Source organism: Hibiscus syriacus, unplaced genomic scaffold (assembly GCF_006381635.1).
Source record: "Hibiscus syriacus cultivar Baekdansim isolate YM2019G1 unplaced genomic scaffold, ASM638163v2 tig00111708_pilon, whole genome shotgun sequence".
In the NCBI taxonomy this organism is placed as follows: Eukaryota; Viridiplantae; Streptophyta; class Magnoliopsida; order Malvales; family Malvaceae; genus Hibiscus; species Hibiscus syriacus.
The window spans coordinates 1,558,202-1,568,601 of record NW_024063159.1 but is presented as its reverse complement, the minus strand read 5'-3'; positions in this window follow the sequence as shown (position 1 = coordinate 1,568,601).

Here is a 10,400-nt window from a genome sequence, read left to right as displayed (position 1 = left end):
GGTAAGAAGTGATAGTGTGGTGAATATGTTAAACTATTATGCACAACATGATATTATTCATGAAATGACATCATTATACTCTTCTAAAATAAATGGAGTAGCAAAGCGGAATAATTGAACTTTAAAGGAAATAATAAAAATGATGCTAGGAAGTTATGGGTTGTCACAGAACATGTGGGGGAAGATAAGTTCTTCTGTCAATTAATTATGTTACTCATTTTAATGATATTCTAACCTACTTCTTATCTTTTATGTAAGTTAAGGCACTTGAAGTTTTCATCCATGCTAACAATAAATCTTTTAAGTGGTTTAAAGACTGAGGTAAGAAAAACATAATAGAAGATGCATTATCCCATAGGTATACTCTTACCTCTCAAAAGTATACTATTATTCCTAAAAGTTGAACATATAAAAAATGTATATAATGATTACTCAAAGAGTTCTGATATATATACCCATTCTTTTAAAAGTACTTTTAATGAGTTCTATTTTGTAGATGAGTTTCCTTTTCAACCGAACAAGTTTTGCAGTTCACGAAACTCCTCATGAATATTCTTAGTACTCATGAATCACACTAAGAAGATTTAATGAATGACTTTAATGAATCATTTGACATGGTTTTTCAATACTCCTTTTCACCGTACACAAGTAAACACATGTAGAGAACATATGAAGCAAGCACAAACAAAGCCAACAGTGACTGATACCATGTTGAATTTCAACCTACTCTTCGGACTAAAAGACTTGTATGAAAAAAAGATTTCAAAACTACAAGAAAATAGTTCCAATAAAGAAGAAACCTCTACTAAAGTGCATAAAGACACATCATATTGATCCGGGTAAGTGTTTCACAAACATTCCTTTCAACACATCTAATTATCTTTCTTTTGGATTTTCATATTCGATGACAAATCCTTTTGAGGAGAGAGAGAATGATACATGCTCCAGAATCCATAATGATGAGAATACATGCTTCTTTGAACCATTTTTTCTACTTGAGCCTATTAAAAGAAAAAGGTCCTCAAGATTCAAAGCATACATATTCGGTAAGTATAATGTGAGTGAATTCTTAAAAGAGTCTAACATTTTCCCTTTATGTTTCAGATTCGAGGATGAATTATTTTGAAGAGAGGGAGAATGATACAAAATAGATTCAATTTCACATGCGAATTTTGCTTAGAATATTTGATTATTGAATTAGCTGGTCTAAGTAGTGAATAATTAAATTATTTATCGAGATTTATTTGATCTAATTTTTTCTTATACGAAGAAAAAATGTTTAAATTCATTGTTTTATCTTCGAAACAAGTAGAAGAATTCATACACCAATTTAAAAATGAAACACTTAAATATGAAGAATAAATGTTAAAAAGAAATAAATGTGACTTTCGAAGTGTAATCAACGTAGCTTGGTCAATCGAATAAAAAATGCAAGTGATAATTATGTTCTAGACATTCTTGAGAAATTGAACTCTCGTAATGCAAGAATTGTATATAGTGACTATCGTGCCATGATTAATATTCCAGTTGTGATCTATTAATGAAAAAATCTCAAAATAGGGTTCAAATTAATTTATACTTTTATTAAAAATAATTTATAATATTCATTTATTTATTTATTTATTTTACCTATTATGAACTAATATAATTGTTTTTTCAGTTGCTATATAGTTTCCGTTGAGGCTCTAGGGCCAAACAATTACTCTAGCAGTGGAGTTGTCCTGCAGAGTTGGACATGAGAGATCCTTGGTCATGTGCAATTTAAATTGGATATTGGCGATACACATTTAGCTAAGATTCTTACTGTATTTGATGTTGTGAAATAGGTGTTGGGACACTTTCAAAGAGAAAAAATTGAAAAAAATACATTGCATGTTAAGATGGATCGAAAGGATATTTTTAAAATCTTTTCAAACAGAAATCTAACTTGACCTAAGATAAATACTACGTTAGCCGAAGAATTTTTTGTAAATATTAATAAATGTTAAAGGGGAAACTTAAGAGAATAGAACACTTATATCGATACAAAATACAATTACAATATTACCCACTACTTTTCTATTCTCTACCTTCAAGCTCTCTTTCTCTAGCTCACATTTTTTACACTCTTTTCCCACTTTTCACATTTTACAATGGTAAAACTCACCCCTATTTATAGATTTTAGTAGCCATTGGATTGTTGAAACATGTCAACATCTTAGCCATTTAACATTACAAATATCTAGATTCTTCTAAATAATTTTAGATATAATATTAAATATTACAAATATCTATATTTTTATGGATACTTCTACACATCTATAATTTTTTTTGTTGCCCTCCTGGTTCCAAGGTTGTGTTTACACATCTATAATTTATGGATACACACACACACACACACTAAATGATCCTAGAATTTGCATTGTTCTTTAACACTCCGCCTCAATGCAAACTTATTTCCATAGATGATTTGCAGACCATTCCGAGTGCTTTTTTGAATTTCTTGAACTTTGATTTACTTAGATTCTTTGTGAAAATATATGCAACTTGTTCACCTGTCTTTGTTGGCACCATCTTGATCTCCCCTCCAAAGACCTTCTTGTGAACATAGTGATAGTTCACTTCTATATGTTTTGTCATTGCATGAATTATTATATTCTCTGCTAGATGTATAGCTGATAGGTTATCGCAGAAAAGCCTTAATAATATGTTGGTTGATGAAGATCTCTAATTAATTATTTCAACCAAGTACTTTCTTGTGGTGTTGAAGCTGTCAATCGATATTCCACTTTAGTGCTTAATAAAGATACTATTGGTTGTCTCTTGCTACACCATGATATTACTCCTAATCCAAGACTGAACATGTACCCAATTATCGACCATCACATATTATAGTTTCTAGCACAACTGGTAACACAATATCCAGTCAATTGACATTCCTTTATTTTCTTGTATAAAATTTCAAAATTAATTGTGTCTTTAACAAACCTCAAGATGCATTGTACCACATCAAGGTAAGGCTTTTTGGATTGATTATGTATCAACTAGTCACTCCAACTGCATAAGTTATGTCTGGTCGACTTAATGTGAGATAGATAAGACTTCCGAACAACTGTCGAGACATGGTAACATCTTCTAACCTTTTTCCTTCATCTTCTCATAGTTTTATATTAATATCCATAGGAGTTAAGATGGGTTTGTAATTAAGCATCCCATGCTTTTGTAAAAGATCTTGTGTATATTTCTGTTGTGCAGGAAACAATCATTCATTCGTCTACTCCACTTCGAGTCCAAGAAAATGTTTGAGTTCTCTAAGATATTTCATATTAAATCTGATAGAAAAATTTTCCCTTATTCTTTGGATCTCCTCGCATTGATCCCCCGTAATGATTAAGTCATCCACATATACTAGCACTATGGCTAGTTTTCCTTGATCTTCTTTCACAAATCTGATAGAAAAATCGACACCTAGTCGGTTACTTATTGTATTTGTAATGGAATTTATGAATTTTAATTTAATTAATGATCCCTTTTAGTTAAATAAATACAACATCATTTTGACCAATTAAAATTCTAGAGAGAAAATTTAACTATTCGTTGCATTTAACTAGACAGAGTTAACTGCCTAATGTAAAGTAGGACAATATCCCTCTATTTCCCTACTAAAGTGGTGAATTTATAAGATATCTTCTAAAGAATTTTAAGTTAAATCGACAATACTTCAACATTTCAAACTGAGGGGATACACGATCTAATATAAGATAGAATTAGGATTTTCTCCTTTTTGAAAAGAAATAAGAAATATCATCATTATAATCGAACGTTGTATTTATTTACCTAATGTTATGCAACAAATAAATATTTTATTAATAATAATTATCAGACCTTTAAGATAGATACAGAATGTTCGAATATTTATAAATGTCGAGACTAAACTAACAGATAGGGTCGAGTGACTCATTCTCGTTAAATCTAAATATAAGAACATTTCTCTTTCTACCATCTTGATTAATTTTAAAATGTCATCATTTTAATTAGTTTCACTATAGGATACTTGTTCATTTTAAATTACCAAAATTGGACTATATGTAGGTTAGGACAACCCTCTTTCATAATTTAAAGTAAACAAGCATTGCCTTTTAATTTATAACGAAAAAGGTTGATTGATGCAGATGATGATATCACATTTATCAGAATAAATAAAGATTTCTTGAAATCAATCAATAAACTTCAATGAAAATTATTTACAAAATTAAAGAATCAAACCAAAGAAACAATTTAAAAACTAGGATCACAGTGCAATAAATCAAAATCAAAGGCATAAATGAAATAAGCAAGTAACTAAATTATCAAAAATAATAAAATATTAAATACACAAATGAAGAAAAATAATAAATAGTAAAAATATAAAAGGAAGATAATAAATAATAAATGATGATAAATGAAAAGTAAATATAGTATAATATAAATGATAAACCCTAAAGATATGAAAAAGTAAATGCAAAAATACATAAATATCAAAAATAAAAAAATAAAAACACAAATAAAGAAAATAATAATTGTAGAAATATAAAAGAAAAATAAGTAATAAATGATGATAAATAAAAAGTAAATAAAGATTGAATAAAAACAATATATATATAGTTTATGATATGATACATAATAAGTATAATAAAATAAAAACATATACTTATATCTTAATAATAAATGATATGCCAAATATAAAATAAAAGTATATATAAAAATATATATCAATAATATAAATATATATATATATATATATATATATATATCTAATATAAAAAAATTAAAATAATATGTATAAGGAATAAAATTTTGTTGATTTTAATGGAGAAACCTCAAGGAATGTTATATTTAAGAAAATCTATTCAAAAGCGTTTTTCTTGTTTTTCGATTTCTATCCTCCAACAAAGTTTAAAAAAACAAAAGAATAAAATTGTAACCGATCGAGATAGAGAGACAAATCATTAAAGATCATCGACCCAAAAAGTAATGAAGAAAAGAAGTTTTGGAGGTGGATGATGTGATGTGAAATAAAGGGTATGTTTGTTTCACGAAAAAAAATTTCTAGAAAACGTTTTTCTCATTTTCAGTGTTTGGTTGGAGGAAAACTGGTTGGTCAATGTAAAACATTTTCCTGGTCATCAGAATTTCCTTTGTGTTTTCTAGAAAATGACTTACGATCTGATTTTTCATAAATCATTTTCTAAACTTTTCAGTTTAAAGAATAAATACTCAAAATAATTTTATTTTATGAACTTAATATTAATAAAATATTTTTAATATAATATTAATCAAAATATTAATTATTAAAATATTTAAAATATATTTATTAATATCTATAATAATATAATATTACATTTTTAATATAATAATAAAATACTCAATTATATTATAATAATATAAGATATTATATTTTTATTTTAATAATATATAATAAATTATTAATAAAATTTATATTATTTATTAATTTCACATAAATAATAGTATTAAATTATTAATAATGATAATATTATTTATGTACTCAATATTAATATAATAATCTAATAATATTTTAATAAAGATGTTTAAAATATATTAATTAATACTTTTTAAAAAATATTATAATATTATTACTTTAATAAATAATTAATAATTTTAATAAATGTACTGATCTTAATATTTTTACTAATAAAATTATAGAAATAATATTTTAATAATAATAATAAATAAATTATTCTAATAATTTAAAAATAATAATATTAAGGTTTATGATAAATAATATTATTTATTATATTTAATATTGTAATAAATAATTTTTAAAATATTCATCAACTAGTGAAAAATAGTTCACACAATCTCTTTTAAATACCCTAAAATATATTTCAGAAAATATTTTTTTAAAAAATATAATTTATCTTATGAAAAATATTTTTCGTAAAATGTTTCCAATAAATCATACAGACTCAAAAATGAAATCGAACAGGAGCAAACAATGTGAATATTAAGGGTAAAATATTAAAAATAAATTATCAATAAAAATATAATTCATTCCGACCTAAGCCACAGTTGTTGTCACTACAAAGTTGAAAGGCATCATTGTAGCGCATTGACTTAATTTTCATAGACAAACTAAACTTACAGCCTTTATGCGATGTAAATCAGGCCACGGTCTCATATGTTCAAAGATGGGTAATTCACGAAATTACCGTCCGGTCTTTACACTTGATGTAAGGCATAGTATATAGGTTGTGACTTTTAACACGTGACGTAAGGTGCGATACATAAATTATATCTTTATGTAAAAGATGTTAAATTCATAATATTTTTTTCTAACGATGTCTGAAATATAAATAATAGAAAAAAATAATGATTTTTCGAAAAAAAATCGCCTCAAAGATGGTGATATAATTTTAATATTTCCCACCACAGTGCATGGTTGTGTACTAAATGGCGGAACAAAGAGATGGCAATTTCAGACTGCTTAGCGTGCTTGAAGTAATGCTGTGATCAGTAGCGACCAAGACACTTTAACAAATGAACGCTAAATTTTAATACATCAATCCCATTACTATTAGAGCCCACGGAGGGAGAATTATACGATACAATCATTTATTATACGGTTAATATAAAATGTGACCTAAAATATTATAAAGGAATATAATATTTTAGATTGCACCTAATCTAAAATATTAATTTTATTTTAATTTTTTTCGATTATAAATATATTTTAAGTTATAACAAAAAATATTACTATTTTTATAATATTTTAGATTATAACCCAAAATATTAAAAATATAATCTTTTAAATTATACGTAACATAAAATATTATATTATTTATAATATTTTAAGTCACGTCTTTCTTTAATCTTATATTATATTATCGCACCCCAAAACTCCTCCACCCAGCCGAGACAACAAAATCTAAAGAATATCAACTACTCTACACGGCCAAAGACGTGAGACAAAACAAGAAATCTAAATAGTTATATGACTTTGTTTAAGGGCTATTTCAATCTCCCTGCTTCTACCAAAAGGTCAAATACTGTTGAATAACCAAGAAAACTCTAAGAATTTGCACATATGATTTTATTCAATCATCAAGATGATTTCATGCCTCACGTTTTCACCAGCTTATATAGCAGCTTTACAAAACCCTTAAACCTGCTCAACAGAATTCTATTACACAATTAGTAATACCATCCTTGTAACTAACAGCCTCTAGAATCATCTTTAACCATCCTATACACACGCACGCACAGGAGCTTCCATGGGACTGCTATATCATACGCAACAACTCTCAATATTCTCCCTACTTCTTCTCGTCTTCAGCAATCAACCAAACTTTTAGCTTATCACGAAAGCAAATAAATGTTGATTTTGACAATGGCTTGGTCAAACCATCGGCAGCTTGATGAGATGCAGGAACATAGCTCACATAGAGCTGATTTGCTGCAATTTTTTCTCCCACAAAATGAACATCTAAGTCCACATGTTTGGACTGCGAATGATATACGGGATTAGCACTTAGAGCAATTGCACTCGTGTTGTCGCACCATATAGTGGACTGCTTATCACGTGGCACTTTCAAGTCAGCAAGCAAAGCATCGACCCACGCTACCTCTGTTGCAGCATCCGCAAGACTCCTATACTCAGCTTCCATGGTAGACCGAGAAACTACCTTTTGTTTCTTTGCATTCCATGACACGAGACTGTCTCCAATAAAAACACAATGACCAGACATTGATCTCCTGTCATCAGCACAACCCCCCCAGTCAGCATCCGAGAAGGCTGAAACTTGCAATCTACCTGGTACAAACGCAAGACCATAGTTCAGTGTCCCTGCCAGGTAACGTAGAATGCGCTTAGCAGTAAGTAAGTGTTGTTCTCTAGGAGCATGCATATACTGGGCCACCTTGTTCACACTGAAGGCAATATCAGGCCTTGTGTGACAAACATAGAGTAGACCACCTACCAAACTGCGAAATTCACGAGCATCAGCAAGCAAGTGTCATTCATCCTTATTCATCTTGAACGAAGCAACCATAAGAGTAGCTGTGGATGTAGCTTTGACCATTCACGCCTTCTCAAGTAGTTCCAATATGTACTGTTTTTGACTAAGAAACAGCAATTGATCACATCGTTTTACTTCAATACCTAAGAAGTAATGCAACTCACCTAAGTCTTTTAAGGCAAACTGATTTTTCAATAGCATCACCACTTTCTCAATTCCATCCGACGACTGTCCTGTGACTATTATATCATCAACGTAAACTAAAACATAAGTCGATACTCCATCTTCTGTTAAAACAAACAGAGAAGCATCGGCTCTGGACTCCTTGAAACCAAGATGAAGTAGATTGTTCTTCAACTTAGCATGCCAGTTTCGTGGTGCTTGACGCAGACCGTACAAAGATTTTTGAAGCTTGCAAACTAACTTACCACCATCGGGAGTGTATTGCTCGAAACCAGGTGGCTGATGCATGTATACGTCTTCATGCAAATCACCGTGAAGGAATGCATTGTTGACATCCACCTGCCTCAATGACCAGCCTCCAGATACGGTAAGAGCAAGGACGACATTCAACGTGGAGAATCGAACAACAGGACTGAATGTTTCCTTAAAATCTTTCCCGGGCACCTAAGAGTACCCTTTAGCCACCAGTCGTGCCTTGTATCGTTCCACGGACCCATCAGAATTATGCTTTATCTTAAAGAGCCACTTGCAACCTACTGTGGTTCGCCCTTCAGGTAGCTTCACAAGCGTCCATGTGTTATTGTTCTGAAGTGCAGTGAGTTCAGCATGAACTGCTGCACTCCATTCTTTAGACTTCATCGCTTCATCAATGGATGTAGGAAGAGAGTCACTCAAGGAACTAACAAATGCCTTGGGCTTAAAGATCCCACACTTGCTTCTTGTTAACATGGGATGCTGATTTGGTAATGTCAGATTTTTCTCAGGAGCAGCCTGCATGTGATCATTAGTTAGATGCTCAGGCGCTGCAGAAAATAGCTGGGTATATACAATATCTTGAGACTCAGTTATGCTGTCTTGTTCAGCTAAATTATCAGCAGCACCTTGTACACTGGAACCCACATCATGTTGACTACTAGAGTCTTCATGCATATGCGAAGACGTGTGAGAATGTATTGAAGGTTCAGCCACATCCTTTGCGTGTACTCGGTTTGACACAATCGGTAAAGGTGCCGATTTCCACGCACGGATATCAGATATACAACCAGATTGTTGTTTCTCTGTAAACGGAAACACATCTTCATCAAATTTGACATGTCTCAAAATATACACTCTACCATCCTGAGCAAGACACTGAAATCCTCTGTACTGGGAGCTGTAACCCAAGAACACACACGGAGAAGAGCGAAACGTTAGCTTGTGTTGTTAAAATGGCCTCAAATGAGGAAAACACCGACAACCAAACACGCGTAGTGACTTGTAGTCAGGTTTGGATCCAAACAATTTTTCAAATGGTGAGATGTTACCTAACACCCTTGTTGGTAACCGGTTTATTAAATGTGCTGCTGTGGCCACAACATAAGACCAAAATCTGAATGGAAGGGCTGCCTGGGCAAGTAGCACAAGAGCCAGTTTGATTAAATGGTGATGCTTCCGTTCTACAACGCCATTTTGTTCAGAGGAATGCGAACATGTGACTCGATAGGAGATACCTGCACGAGTCAGCTCACACGACAACTGCCTGTATTCAGCTCCCCAATCACTTTGAAATGATTTAATGTTAAAGAAAACTGAGTTCCAACCATTGATTGAAATAACCGAAATGCATCAAGAGCCTGAGACTTATTTTTGAGCATGTAAACCCAAGTATGGCGTGTGCATGCGTCTACAAATGAAACGTAGTACCGATAGCCACAGGAGAGAACATGTGCAGCACCCCAAAGATCGGTATAAACTAGTTGAAAAGGATTGCTATAAACTGTAGTAGAAGAATCAAAGGGCATCTTGTGGCTCTTTCCCATGCAACAGGCAACACAAGTGGAATTAAGAGCATTTGAAATATTGACATTGATCGAAGTACACACATCTTTTAGTGTTTGAAAGGCAGGATGTCCTAATCTCCTATGCCAAAGTTCAAACACACTAAAAGCGACAACATTATGAACTTCAGCTTTATTACATGAAGTAACTGTAGGTTCTATAGCAAACGTATAAAGTCCTTCACGCTGCTGCCCTTGAAGCATCACAGCACCAGTCATCTCATCCCGAACAAAACACTCATCAGCATGAAATTCTAGGAAGACTTTGTTATCCTTAGCAAGCTTGGACACAGAAAGAAAATGCTTCGTTATTCTTGGTACATGCAAAAGATTGCTCAAAATTAATGTCTGAGGAGAAGCATGTAAAACAGAAGAACCAACCGAGTTTACCCTTAGAGAAACACCA